This window comes from Protopterus annectens, chromosome 6.part0 (genome assembly GCF_019279795.1).
Source record: "Protopterus annectens isolate FY-2018-M chromosome 6.part0, PAN1.0, whole genome shotgun sequence".
Taxonomy (NCBI): domain Eukaryota; kingdom Metazoa; phylum Chordata; order Ceratodontiformes; family Protopteridae; genus Protopterus; species Protopterus annectens.
In genome coordinates this window covers 1,146,334,609-1,146,348,851 of record NC_056737.1, presented here as the reverse complement: position 1 = coordinate 1,146,348,851, position 14,243 = coordinate 1,146,334,609, and the positions used below count along the sequence as shown (strand labels likewise).

General features: G+C 40.6%; 1 protein-coding gene across 1 annotated transcript in view; it reads left to right on the top strand.

The window, feature by feature from the left end:
- The window catches only part of CCHR6.PART0H7orf57 (chromosome chr6.part0 C7orf57 homolog), a 1,417,733-nt gene that overhangs the window by 168,311 nt on the left and 1,235,179 nt on the right, over positions 1 to 14,243 (top strand). The gene's annotated exons all lie outside the window — the stretch shown is intronic.

The following is a 14,243-nucleotide window of genomic DNA, read 5'->3' as shown; positions in this document are numbered from 1 at the left end:
TAGGATCCAGTGTCTGTAGGTCCCCAATATCTTTATTTATGAGGTCCATGGTGATCCTTTCCATAGCTTTGCAGACCAAGCTAGTCAGGCTTATGGGGCGAGTTTCCAGGATCCGTTGAGGCACCACCTTTGTGGAGAGGGACCACTGTTGCTGTACGCCACTCTTTGGGTACATATCCTGTAGTAAGACTGAGATTGAACAGTAGTTTTATGTTTGGGTTTAGTTCTTCTTGGAGTTCATGTAGGACGCAGCCCGGGACACTGTCTGGTCCCATTGATGCTGTGTTTTTTGCTTTGGAGAGGGCGGCTCTTACCTCAGCATCTGAGATGTCATGGGGGCAGCACTCTGCTGGGACAGATATTTGCCCTTTTGGTGGGGAAGGGGGGGGTTTGCGCTGAACCTCTCAGCTAGGATGTTGGCAATGTCTGTGGGTTCAGTGTATTTTTTGTTATTTTGGACTAATTCTGAGCATATCTGGGAATTCCCACCCAGGTTCCTAACATAACTAAAGAAAGCCTTGTGATTATCCTTAGTGTCCTGTGCAATTTTTCTCTCGAAGCTGGCCTTGGACGATTTTATGAGTGCCCATAATTTTTTGCCAATACTGATCAGAGATGCCTTCCCTTTTTGGGATTTTGCTCTATCATGTAGTAGCTTCCTCCTTCTATTGTATAGTTTGTTTATGGCTGGGGTCCACCAGACAGGACGCCTGCCTTTGGAGGATTGGGTCTTGATTTTGCTTGGGATTGCATGATCCATGCATTCCTGGAGGTGTTCATAGCATACGTTTATAAAGGATTCTGTGGTCTGGGCCGTATTTTCCACAGGCCCGGGGGCTTTGAAGGATTCCACCTTGGTTTTGAGGAGTGTGAAATTTGCTTTAGAGAAGTTTTTCACTGTGGTTTTCTGGGCAGGGGCTGGGGTCGGGATGTGAATATCTAGTGAGATTAGTTTATGATCTGATCTTACCAGTGAGGGATACACTTCTGGTCTGGAGCATAGAGTCCCCATGTTGGTGATGATCAGGTCCAGTATGTTTTCCCCTCTTGTGGGAGTGGTAACAAGCTGTTCCATAGCATTTGAGTTTATAAATTCTAGGAACCTTTGGGCTAGGGTGTTGAAGCTAGAGTAATGCTCCCAGTCTATGTTTGGGTAGTTGAAGTTGCCCAATATAATGGTGTTTGGAGAGACCTTCATATTTTCCAGTGTTCTCAGGAAGACCGAGTGGGGTTCCTGGGTTTGGGAGGATGGTCTGTAGCAGGCTATAAACTGGAAGGCAGTTTTACCCACTGTTAGTTGCACATGGATAGTCTCTGATGCTTTGTGCTGTGCCACCAACCTGGAGGTGTGGGTATCTTTGACAAATATTGATACTCCCCCTCCTTTTGTGATTCAGTCCAAGTTTTGGGGCCGAAAAACATGGTATGAGGTATAACCTGGTAGTGCTGGGGTGCTCTCGGGAGCCTTGAACCAGGTTTCTGTTACTGCACAGATATCGATGTTCTCCATGCTAAGGAGAGTTTTGAGTGCGTGCATCTTGAGGTTTAGACTTCTGGCATTGAGTAGCATTACTCTTAGTTTCTTATCCCTTGTGATACCTATGGAGGTGGGTTTGTCTTTTGAGCCTTGCCTAAAAAAGGCACTATGGGGGTGGCAAGAGCCTTTGCCAATATCCGAAAGCCCAGGGGTGACAGGTGCAAGCCGTCCCTAGCAAATCATTGTGGCTTGTTGAGCATGTCATCCCAGGCTGACAGGCATTGGATCCCCTTTGAATGACACCAATACTTAAGCCAATTGTTGAAATTGATCATCTTATCTTCTTATTGTGGCATCATTCTTGGTGAGGGTAAGATGCTACTCAAGGTCATACTGGCCTGGGCTACATGCTCAGAGAGCTCCTCTATGTCTCTTTTCATGTAGTCCAGAGAGGTACATCTCAGGTCATTCACACCAGCATGGACAATGACTGAGTCATATTTGTACTTGCCTTGGAGTGACCTAAGTGCTTGTATTATGTAACGGATCCTAGCGCCTGATAGGCAGCTCACCATGACCTTCTCCTTGTTCAGCCTGGTGAGAGGGACGTCAGTGTGCCTGATGATAGAGTCACCTATTACAAGTGTATCAGGTGTGTTGTTTAGCCGTAAGGGCTGTGACTGTTCGGCACACTGGCTTTGTGAGCTATGTGTTGCACGTGTTTTGTTTTGGGGTAGCTGTTGCTTGGGTGTCTGCTTTGGAGGTCTCTGTTGCTTAGGCAGATTTTTATTTAGAGCCTTTGAGTATGTTTTTGTGTGTTTGTTTGGTTTGCTGTCATGGTAGGTCTATGTGAGACTGGAATTGTAGTGAGTGTGGTTTCAACAACAGTACAACACCAAATGTTCCTTCTTATGGGAGCAGCAATCGCTGAGTATACTCCTTCACAAGTCTTTTGTCAGCAAAAACAGATAAACCAGCATGTAAACATTTAAGACTGGAACAAGACTTCTTTATTCACAAAACAGTAAACCCAAGCGCTTTCGCCTGAGTCTCAGGCTTTTTCAAGGTAAAATATTTTTAGGATAACTTGCAGGTTCACTCTTAAGTAGGCGCATTGTTTTTCCTGTTAACTAGGTTGGTGTCTGTTTGGGGTCTGCATATAAATAGTTCTTACTCATGACTAAATCTTCATGCAGACATGTTAATACTTTTAGCCAGAAGTTAGGTACTGCATCTGAGCGTGGGGTTTTCCAATTAGAGGCTTTCCTTAACTTTGTTTCAATCTCTATTGCCATTACCTCATCCCATTTCATGTCCTGTACATTTGAACATCTTATTCTTTCTTTTACTTCTATCCATTCAGCATCTTTGTTATGTTCCACAAGATCTTCATAGATACTTCTCCAAAATGAATCTATTTCTTTCATGGGTGGTCTTTCACTTCCTTTTGCCTTGTTTCCCAATTCCCTATAGAACTTTTTGGGGTCCTCAAATTGCTTATTTTGTACTTTCCCTTTATATTTATCTCTGTATCCCCTAAGTTTTTCCTGCCTGTGCTGAGATTTTTAGTTTATTATTTGCAATAGTGCAAGATATATCCTCATCTGTTACAATACTGCACAATGCTTTTATCATGTCTATCTTTAAGTATTTTTGTTGATGTGTTCCATCTTCTATACTCTTCTAACAGTGACACCTTGTTTTAATTGCTTTATAGTTTTCTCTATTCCATACTTCCATGACACTATTCGAGCTCTCCCTTTCCCTTACTACCCTGTGTTGTTGTGGTAGAATTTTATCTGTTATTAATTTAGCTGCACAATAGTATATCCTGTTCACTTCTGTTATTCTGTGGTTGAGCATGGCGTGGCTGACTGATGTTAAGGAGAGGGTAGGTACTTCAATGACATATGGAAATATGGGGGGACAGATAAGATGTAGAACAGGGTGGTTCAACTTTGTTCTGGTAACAACAGTGTAATACACATAGTGAACACTCAGGGTTTAAAGGGGTGTTAGGCAGATTGATGAGGTATTTCACTTTTAAATGCTTAACACTGAATGTGACATTTAAGGCATAACATACAAAGGGCATTAACTCATTGGCCGATTCCCTCTTTTACACTGGCCCCGGTTCAGGTTGCTGGCTCCAAATGCAAATCCAACCCCATATCAAGTGCCAGGTCAATTGTGGACCAAATGAGTGGATGAGAATGGTGGCTGATATGTAACGCTCTCAGTGGAAGGACAATGGTAAAGTATAATAAATGTGTACAACAATTTTTGCAGACTAGATTATCCTGGGAGAGGGAACCAGCATGGCCAATTCTACCAGACCAAATCAGAGCATATATTTTAGTAATGAAGGAAAAGGATTGGAGCTTAGGGCTATCAAGCAGCAAACTTTCGGCCTTGAATTGGTTTCCTCAGGTTTGGAGTTAAAGGAATTAGCAAATTAATTTCAAATTTGAACAATGTTTAAAGTCAGGGGAGGCAAATGGCCATGATTCGAGACAACAGGTATCCCATAGGACCATCAGTACTACAATAACTGTGGATGGCTATCCCAGAAGTGTGATATAGTTTAGGTCTGCCTTTCTTTTGGTGCATGTTAGGGGAGGACACTTGGGTTTATGTGGCTAGATGCTAAACAGATCAAAAAGGGAAGGATCAGTGAGTAAGAGTTATCACCCAAAAGTTTTGGAATGAAGCTTGAGTGCAATCTTGCTAGAATATCACAAACAGAAGGGTATGCTACCAGATCCAGTCTTCTGTCTTCAACAAGGGGATCCTCTCAAACAGTATCAAGTGAGGGAAGTCATACTGGAAACAGTGAAGTTGTGTAGTTTAGACACAGATATACATTGTATTAATCTCAAATAGGGACAGCATCATATGTATGCATAATGGCGGGATCACAGGCTGACAGAGACTGGTCAAGTGGAAGTGAAATACTTGCAGAAGTTAGGTATGTACAGCTGTAACTCTTATTTTGTGTTGCAGCTTATGTGTTAATGGACTGGAAGTGCATCTGGATAGTGGGTCATTAATTTATCCGGATGTTCCATCATTAAGTCCAAGGCAAGTCAGATTCATCCCTTAAGGCAGAATCAATAATCTTGCAAGATAGTGTTGCTTGGGGTGTCAGGCATGCAATGGCACCAGCTTAGGGCAGTGTTACAGCAAGCAGCCAGTATACATAATCCCCCTCAGTTATTCTGAATTTGGGTGGTAATGGCTTGATCATGCAGGAGGTAAGTTATATACATGAGCACTAGCCATGGACTATTATTGCTTGGTCAGAAGTGGTAGAAAAGGAACTGGAGGGGGCTAGGTCCATAGAAGCAGTAGAGAGGATGAGGCAGAGAATCAATAATACTATGGACAAGTTATTAAGGAACATGTACATTTCTCACCCTGGTATTCAAGTCAGATGGCCAGATAGGTATGACAGAGGGTTCATTTTTTAGAGGACAGTGTGAAGGTTTTCTATACAGAATTACAGGTAGATTTAGCTGGAATAGGTCTACGCTTAGGGTGATAGATGTGCTTGGCAGAAGGTATGAAAGGTAAGGGAGGCCAATGTACATGGAGGGACTCAGAACTGTTTAGATGGACCTTCCACAGGCCAGACAGCCCTAAGAGGTGGTTGCCAGGGGAACACCCATCCTAGAAACATTCATTGGCAGATTGCAAGACAGCCTACAGAAATAAAGTGAAAATGTTATGCAGTGGGTAACATGAATTGAAAGTGCCAGATATTTATAGTGTTGGCTGTTGCTCTGTAGTGTTTAAGGCACAGCTATGATGTAAAGAAATGTCCTCCATAAAATTCTTGCCTTGTGCACATCTCCAAATAATTGGCTTCAGTCAGTTTGGGTTACTGGCAGTAACTGGCGATAAACACACGACTACAGCCATTTAATCCAGCTGAGGTCTTTGTGGTTCATTAAGTAATAATTGTGATGCTCAAATGCTATGCGATGTGTTGAATTGGTCCTGCAATGTCTTAATGTTATACAAAGAGTTGAATTGGTCATGCAGCATCTTACTCGTGATTTTATATAGTATTGTCCAACAACAATTACATGTAAAGGAACTTTGATAAACAATAAAAAAAATGGTTGCCATTTCACTACGGGCAGATAAATGATAGTGCAGGGTAATGTTAGCAAGTACAAGAAAGACTCTGAAGTGCAAGACTGCTGGACATGAGTAGTTTTGATCAGAGTAAAGTTAGCCTGGTGTGGAACAGGAACTGAGCAAGGAGTTCAGGCGGTAGTGCTTAAGTTGTAGTTTGAATTGTTTGTTAGACTCTATTTGTTTTAAGTTGTGTATGTAAATTATTCCATAATCTAGCAACAGAGTAGGGATACAAGGGCTCAGACGCTGTTATTAGACAAAGTTAGGTGAAGAAGCAGATTGTAGAGTGGAGGATCTGTCTGGGGGATGCATTTGCAATATGTTGTTCAGTGCTGGCATTGTTCAAGTTTGTACATGAGTTTGTGTGGTGATTAGTTGTCAAAAAGTTAAGGAGTCTGGGTATTTCAGGTGTTTAAAGGTATGGCAGTGATCTTTATAACGCAATGTTTGTGGCAAATTTTATGGGGTTATTGTAACATTGTTTTACGAGATAGAGATTTCAGTAGATTAAGCAAAATGGGAGCAGTATTTTATTTGAAATCGAAATTTTAGGTTTTCATCTATTTTGTGACAGCTACATGGTTTGTATGAGACAGCAGTTCAATTTTTATACTGTTAGATGAGGTTATGGGGAAAAGGTTCTTGGTTAGAGAGTACTTTGGAGGTAAACAGGATTTACTTAGCAGTTTTTTTGGAGGTAAGAAATAGAGTTAGATAGCTAAGCTTCAACTAGTGAGGGATCAGAGTTAGTATTTCTTGTTTCTCAACATTTTTTGCTGGACAGATGAGTGTAGACTCATCTGCATATTGTATAGTGGTTGCATGTCTGCTAACTGCATGGAGTTCAGGAATTAATATATTAAATAGAAATGGTCCAAAAATGGATGCTTGGGGTTACAAGGACAAGGGGAAAGTGGAGAAATTGTCCTGCCATTTTACAACCTGATATCTATTACAGGGGTTGCTAGTAAATCAAGTGACTGATGAAGACTCAAGTCCAAGGGAGACCAGTTCTTGTCACCTTAACACTGGAGACTGTATCAAATCCTTTTCACAGGTCTAGGAAAATTGGCTGATGTTGGATTATCCAAGTTTCTGTTTTAGATTTTGCATAAATTTAAAAATACTAAAATAATTGATTTGTTATGGGACAGTATTACACATGCAAGGTGTGGTTGTGTTGTAGAAACTGTTCATAATTTATGTTAAGTGCATCATTTTTATTTTTTCCTCCTTTATTTTGGGGGAAATGAGTGTGATGGAAAACAAGGTGAACTGTAATTGAAAGGCAAATTGATAATGACCAGTTAAAAATGCTTTCTCTCTCTATTTTCTGTAGGGGAAGCAGTGTTATTGTCAGATTTTTTTTTTCTCAAAGCTTAGGGATAGGTCTTGGGGCCTCCATTATTAAGGATATACTTCTGAGGTGCAAGCCAAAACCAGTGGACTATGGCTGACCAAGTTTGCAGATGACTGCAAGCTGGGAGCAGTCATCAATCCCTCAAGTGATGTGGACGTCCTCCAAGGAGGGTCTCACCCAAACAAAACTGGTGCCAGAAACAAGCTGAATGCCAAAATATGCATCATCACTCCCTTTGGGGAGAGTGACATCCTGACATATTATCACATTAATAACAATGTCCTAAGTACACAATCATAGTAAGGGATTTGGGCACCCAGGTTGATAGCAACCTGACTTTTGACCACCATGTTGCTTCCGTTGTACGGAAAGCTTCCTACATGGCCCACCTCATAAGTAAGGGTATCTCATCCAGGGGCAAAGAGGTCAAAACATCCCTGTATTCTTCCCTTATAAGGCCAATTATTTAGTACAATGCCCCCTTCAGCATGCATCTCGCAAAGCACATGCAGCAGCTGGAATGACCACAGAGGTTCCTCACCAGGAGAATCTAGGACCTCAAAGATCTACTCTACACAGATCTTCTCAGTTTCATACAGACTCCTCAGGGGTGACCTCTGTTTGACATATAAAGCAATCTCAGACCCTGGCTTGATGGGACTGTTGCACATCTGCAAGTCAAGCTCCACTCAAGCAACCCATATGCGTGACCTCAACCTGGTCTGTGACATCAATAGGACTTGTTGGTGGGACAGATTTGTGTCCCAGAGGCTCCCCCATCTGAGGACTAGACTTCCTCTCCACGTCAGAATACCTCATTACCCTTTTTAAGCGTAACCTGGATAACTGGATGGGAAACAGAAAATACACCCCTGGGATTCCACCTGTGTCCCTGCTGGACAGGTGCTTTGGGTGCTGACTTGTCTAAATATGGGCTAAACTAATGGCTATTATAAGGGCCTCAGGGCCAATAGCCTAGTAACCTCCTATGATCTTATTAACAATATAAAAATTCTCAGAGAATAAAAAATTTTAGTAATGTTTCCAAAACGGAGTTTACAAAGAAATATGAGTAAAGGCAAAACTGTAGCAACTAATTCTAGCCAAATTACATGAAATGTACGTTCGTACCACTTGGTATTCTTATGCAGTGAAGTAACTGCTTACTGATAAGTGACCTGTACGAGTAAAAATTATTTGTAAATACCTGTCGTGCAGTCTGAAGTTGGGATATTTCACTGAACTCTGATTCTAGCTGTTAAAGGTTGTTGTTACATGATGCATACAGTTCACAATGCTTACTAAAGAAATATAGGCACTGGTACAAACAGATTACTAAGTAAAATAAAAATGTGGCTTATCTGAAGCCACACCTCAGACTTGCAGTGTGCATACCTGTGTTTCTGGACACTTTCAGTCTATGCTGAAACATGAGCTTATATGTGCATATACTGCTTTTTTGACGGTAGAGACATCATACATACACAATTTATCTTACATTTGTTAACCAAATATGTTAAATGGTCAGAAAACACTTTTGGGCCATAACTATTACACTTATAGAAGTAAAACTGATGAAAAAAAGATAACTACTGAATAAAGCAACATAATGCATTAGCCTCTAGCTATGTGCATGTGCTGCATGTATAGCACAGACTCTTGAGACCATCACTTTTGGCCAGCGAAGATAATATTTCATCACATTACAGGCAACTGCATTATCAGAAAATGTATTTCTGTATAATGATATCCCTTTTTTGTTATGTGGCCTGCATGCAGACTTTATACTTCGTTTCCCCAACTCTTCTTTTGCTTGGACTCTACCAATCTATGTTGAAATGTTATTTTTGCGGGACCTGCAATTTGTAATTCTTTACCAGAACTCCTCTATTCAGTGCAGTCTATGTGCCTTCCTTTGCCGTTTAACATGCAATGCACAAAGTGTATTAATTTCTGGTTTCTTTATTTCATTTATTTTACAATTTTTATTAACTGGGTGGGTGGACTGGTTCATGGCCCAGGGAAATAAAATCTTAAACAATGCAAGTATAATTTGCAATGTAATCACAACACATACACAGATACATGCTTAAAATAAATATGAGTGGGAATACCTTCTGTTGTAAGCTGCCACTCTTTCTTACTTCCTTTGCTGCAATCAGTGGGATACATACATTAGTAGTAATGGAGGCAAAATATAGTAACGAGAATCACTGCAAAAAAATGGGGTTACTGAGTGTTTTGGTCTCTCTTTTATCTTTTTTTTTTCAAAACAGGTTTATTGTTTTAACATATAAGAGAAATATCATAACAATTTTATACAAGTAATTAAAAATAGGTATTATTATAATATTCAACAAAACAACTATCTCTCTTTTATCTAATGACAATTAAAACATCTGTGAAATAAAGTTAAATCTACGTATCCCTAAATTATAAATTGTTAAAATGCACGCCCGTGCACTATATGCAGTTTTGGTCCATTTATGTAGTTCTGCTAAAGTCTGATTAGGTCCCAGATTATATAGTCACTAGCTTGTCCACTTGTTGGCCCACTTTGGTGTCATCAGCATGATAAGACTGGCAGCCTGTTGGGCTTTCTCCCGCTTAAACCTGTTTCTAAAGGAACATGTTGTTAGATCTGCATCGGTGAAAGTAGAATTCAGATGTGGTGTCTGAGAAGTCAGAAAATGTAGGACTTTCGCCTTCTTGTCAGCACTCCACGGTACGTCCGAAGTTTGTTTTTTCCGTTTGAAGGTCCTCGGTTTCCACGGAGAGACCAAACCTTTGCTCTTCTTCCCCCAAAGCTGACGGAGGCCTTTAGTATGACTGGTTTGTGAAGGCAACTTCCGGTCTGTTCCGAGGTTAGGCAGCGAGTCTGCTAATGTGTGATGAGGTACACAAGTGGACAAACATTGATGTGATTTGTGGGTGTCCTTGGAACTTGATTTTGATGTTGAAGCCATGTAAGGGGGTGGCTGCATACTAGCCAGAGAACAGGACGTTGTGAAGGAGTACTCTGAAGTTGTGTCTCCCATTCCACTGTCCAAGAGCGAGAGAGTGTCCGACGGGACCGAGCTCAGCTGCAGTGAAATTACCTTTGTCAGAACCTTTGCATTTTCTGCCACTTTGGAAAGTACCAGGTTAACTAAGCGTATCCCATTTCCGATGTCAGCTTTACATTTAGGACAACAACTTTTAGTTCCCCTGCGAGACTGAATCCACTCGGCACAGGCCCGGCATACGTTGTGTCCACAGTCCAAAATAACAGGGTCCGTAAACAGCTCCTTACAATGAGGGCAACTCAAATCCTTCAAAACCTCTGAAAATGCCCATTTGTAGACATCCATCCTAAATTAACAGACGGTTGAAAGCAAATCCGAAACCATAAACTACTCAAACGAAAGCATTCTCAGCAGTGACACGTGACTACACCAGACCTGGAAGCCTTTGTTGTAGGTTTCACTTGTCGAAGGGTGAGGCTTTCCTTCAGTTTTTGATTTTCAGGGAAACTGATGGTGTCGGGTGACAACACTGCGGTAAATATTACATTTTGCATCGTAGCAGATATCTCTCACGTCCGATCCAACGCATTTAGGTGACCAGCTAACACGATAAATATCTAAAGCTGTTTTTTCCCCTGGATGAAACATTACAAAGATGGACAGCTATCTTAGAAGTACACCTCTAACTTTCTCATACAGGTTGGGGCGTTATTTCTGTAACTGACAGAACTGATTGACAGTCCTGCATCACACCGACTTGTGTATTGTCATAAAGAAACCAGAAACAGCTGAGAGATGAAATTTGAGAAAAAGAAAGGAGAGAGATTGGTAGATGAAAAAAGCCTGTTTTCAGAGAATAGTAGAGGAAAATGCATTGACATAACAAAGGTTTAGCCAGGTTGCAGCAAGTTAACATTTGTCCAAGGCAAGTTGCCTTGGGTTTAGATGTAGGTAGGGGTGTGGGTGGACAGGTAAGATCAGGATAGGTCAGGAGAGTTGAGGGGGTTAAGCTAGCTGGAGGAAGTAGTGAAAAGGCCAGGAACAAAGCAAGCTTATCTTTACCTTTCCTACCTCAGCAACTTTCGAGTGAGCTAGCACCGTGGGTGGTTTTCTTTGAGCAAGGTAAGGACCTTTTTGTTTTCGTTTCGACTGTAGTATCGAGTTACACATTTTTTTGTTAGTCTTGGTTAGGGAGGTAAACAGTTATTTAGCATGAGAATGTCTGACTTTTGTAGTTTAATTGTATAAAAGTAAAATATATCTCACTCTCTACTCCGCTCCAGACTATCCCATCTAACCCTCTCACACACTGTCCTCAACTGGTTCTCCCAGCTACCTGTCTAACAGACAACAATCAGTTAGATGGCTTACCTCTTGCTCCCCTTTCCTCTCTATCCAAACTGAGGTACCTCTAGGCTCCATCCTTGGCCCTCTGCTGTTCAACATCTTTACCAATAATCTCCATACTTCTTGTGGTCACTCCTCTATCGTCCAGTATGCAAATGAATCCACATTGATGTCTGTCATTGAAAACTTGTCAGACCCATTTACTACACAACGCTGCTTTTATTCTGTAGAAAAATGGCTGAATGACAATCAGCTTCATCCTCAATCCCAATAAAACAAAGCTCCACCTTTTTCTGCCTAACTCCCTCTCACACTGTAAACAATATCTTCTCTCAACAACACTGTTATAAAAGTTGAAACACAAACTAAACTCCTCATCACCATTATTGATGACCACCTAAAATTTGACCTATATGTCCAACAAAGCATAAAAAAACCCCACCAAAAATTAGGCCTACTTTACAGAAATAAAAAAAAAACCTAAATGCAGAATCCAAACGTACCCTTGCTCGAACTTTCTTACTACCTGTCAAGATTGGGAAAAGATGGGCAAAGGCTGCAGCCTAGTCAAATAGAATTTGATACATCATTCTGTCATTTGTATAAATAAATGTAAAATACAGGCTTGTATATTTAAATGAAAGAAAACACTGTAAAAGTTGAATTTCAAGATTGTTGCAACATTGCCATCTACTGTAACGAAAATCAAGCCAAGCATTTCAAATGTTCTTTGATGTTACAATTATCGAAAAAAGTGTTGCTGAAGCGGCTGGCTGAACACATTCTTTCTATTGTCTTAACTTAAGGAATAATTGCTAGAGTGTACTTGTGAAATGTCTTTTATTGTTGTAGTTTTCTGAGTAGGTGTTAGATTGCTAAATAATGCAGTTTGTTTGCCTGGGATCTCCAGACTAAGCATCAAAATGATGTGATGTGAATACTGAGAAAACCTAAGTGTCAAAATGATGTAATTTGGGAGGGCCTTAGCAGAGCTGTTTGTTAGTGTTTTAAAAACTATTGTTCATGTGAGAGACTGAAAGCATTTGTCTTGGACCATCAACCCAGCACTGCTTATGCTCTTTAAATATGTAAATAGGATTATAGCTGTGTGTTTTCTCTTAAGAATAGCTAAAGATTAGAAAGTTAGATTAAGTGTTTTTCTTTGGCATCAGACCTGTCCTACTGTATTATTTTAAGTTTGTGTGTGATCTCTGAACTCTTAGATATCTCTGTGGTGTATTAGTATTGTCTTGTGTTGTAATTATTTATTATTAAATATTTTAAAACCTTTACCTGTGGCTGGTTTGTATAGAGAAGTAGGCTCTAGAGTACACTGCATAGTTATAGAGTTCATTGTAATAGGCCACTCTAATAAGCCTTAGACTGAATAGTCACATTACCAATTGGATAATAATATTGCACAGTAATAATTGGACACCCTTTTAAGGGCCTTTGAGTAGCTGATAATTATTTACCTGGTGGTGGCAGGAATTACTACCGTATAGTCTGGGTAAAGGGGCACAGCTGGAGAATCTGTGTCAGCCTTTCCCAGGAGTTTCTGTGAAGTTGTATAAATACTTACTCAAAGTGTGTGTCATGTGTCAGCTACCTGGGCAGGGACACGAAGCACTGGTGGGACAGAGAGGGTACTGGAGGTTAGCTTGCCAGCTAGGTTGAGATCTGGACCCTATAACTGTGCCAGTGGGGAGTCTTATTGAGACATGGAGAGCAAGGGAGCAACCAACCCCAGACTGTGATCTCTGTGTGCACTTAAGGGAAATTGTACTTTACTGTGTGTATTAGTTATCCTTTCCTCTCTTCTATGAGACAGCCTCCCTGGTGTTAGTGGTGAGGACTGAGGCCCCTTGATTGCTGGGCCAGGACACATTCGTTACACTACCCACCCTACTCTATGCCTCCCCTATCCTGACTAACCTACAATCTTCCCTTATTCACACACTTGAAACAAGTTGCTAGAAGAAGAAAAGAAAGGAAGAGCCTGTTGTGGTTTGTGTTATTTTCTGATGATTCCTGTGGATATACTGGTTTACTGGTCTACTGGTGTGTGGTAAAAAGACTGCTTCCTTTTCGAGTGTGGTTTATATAAGTTGCTAGATTTGCTGTAAATCATCCCTACTTCTCTCTCCACTGCCTGGCCCTACAGGTACTTCACTGGCTTGAACTCCTACATCAGCTTACTCTCGCTCAACTCCAAACTGCTCACGCCCTTTTCAGTAACCCCACTACCTGCCCATCACTTTCCAAATACACCCCCAATCATTCTCTTCATAATTCCAACCAATTCTTACTACTGACCTATAAATCCTGTAAAAATATAGGCAAAAACCTTTATAAATACTCTGTCTCACATAGCTGGAACAAACTCCCATTACATATCAGAAGTATAACTCATGCTAACAAGTTTAAAAAGACACTAAAAGATTACCTGCTTAACTCCAAGGATTTGTCACTGCAATAACCCCACTTAACCTCCCATACACCTCTGTCTATTCACATTCTACAACCTCTACTTAGGAAGTGTCTTGGCATTACTTCTAATTCTTGTAAATATTAGAACATGCTAGCTTTTCAGCACTGTGACTAAACTGTTTGCATGTTTATATTTTTAGTATTCACACTATGCGACAACTATAATTTGTTCTGTGTACTGGCATTTCAGTTTGTACTCTATACTCTATTTTATCTTATGTATAATGTTTCTTTTACTTTTTATTGCTGTAGATGTTATATCTTCTTTTTTTTTTGTAAATCAGCTGGACAAACCCAGTTAACAAATGTGAAATAAAATAAAAAAATTGCCTTATTTTGGAGATTTAAAAATGCATTTACAGTTTCAAGAGGCCTAGGGATAAAGGCTGTAAGCAGACTGGAGGCTTGATTGTGGTTGAGG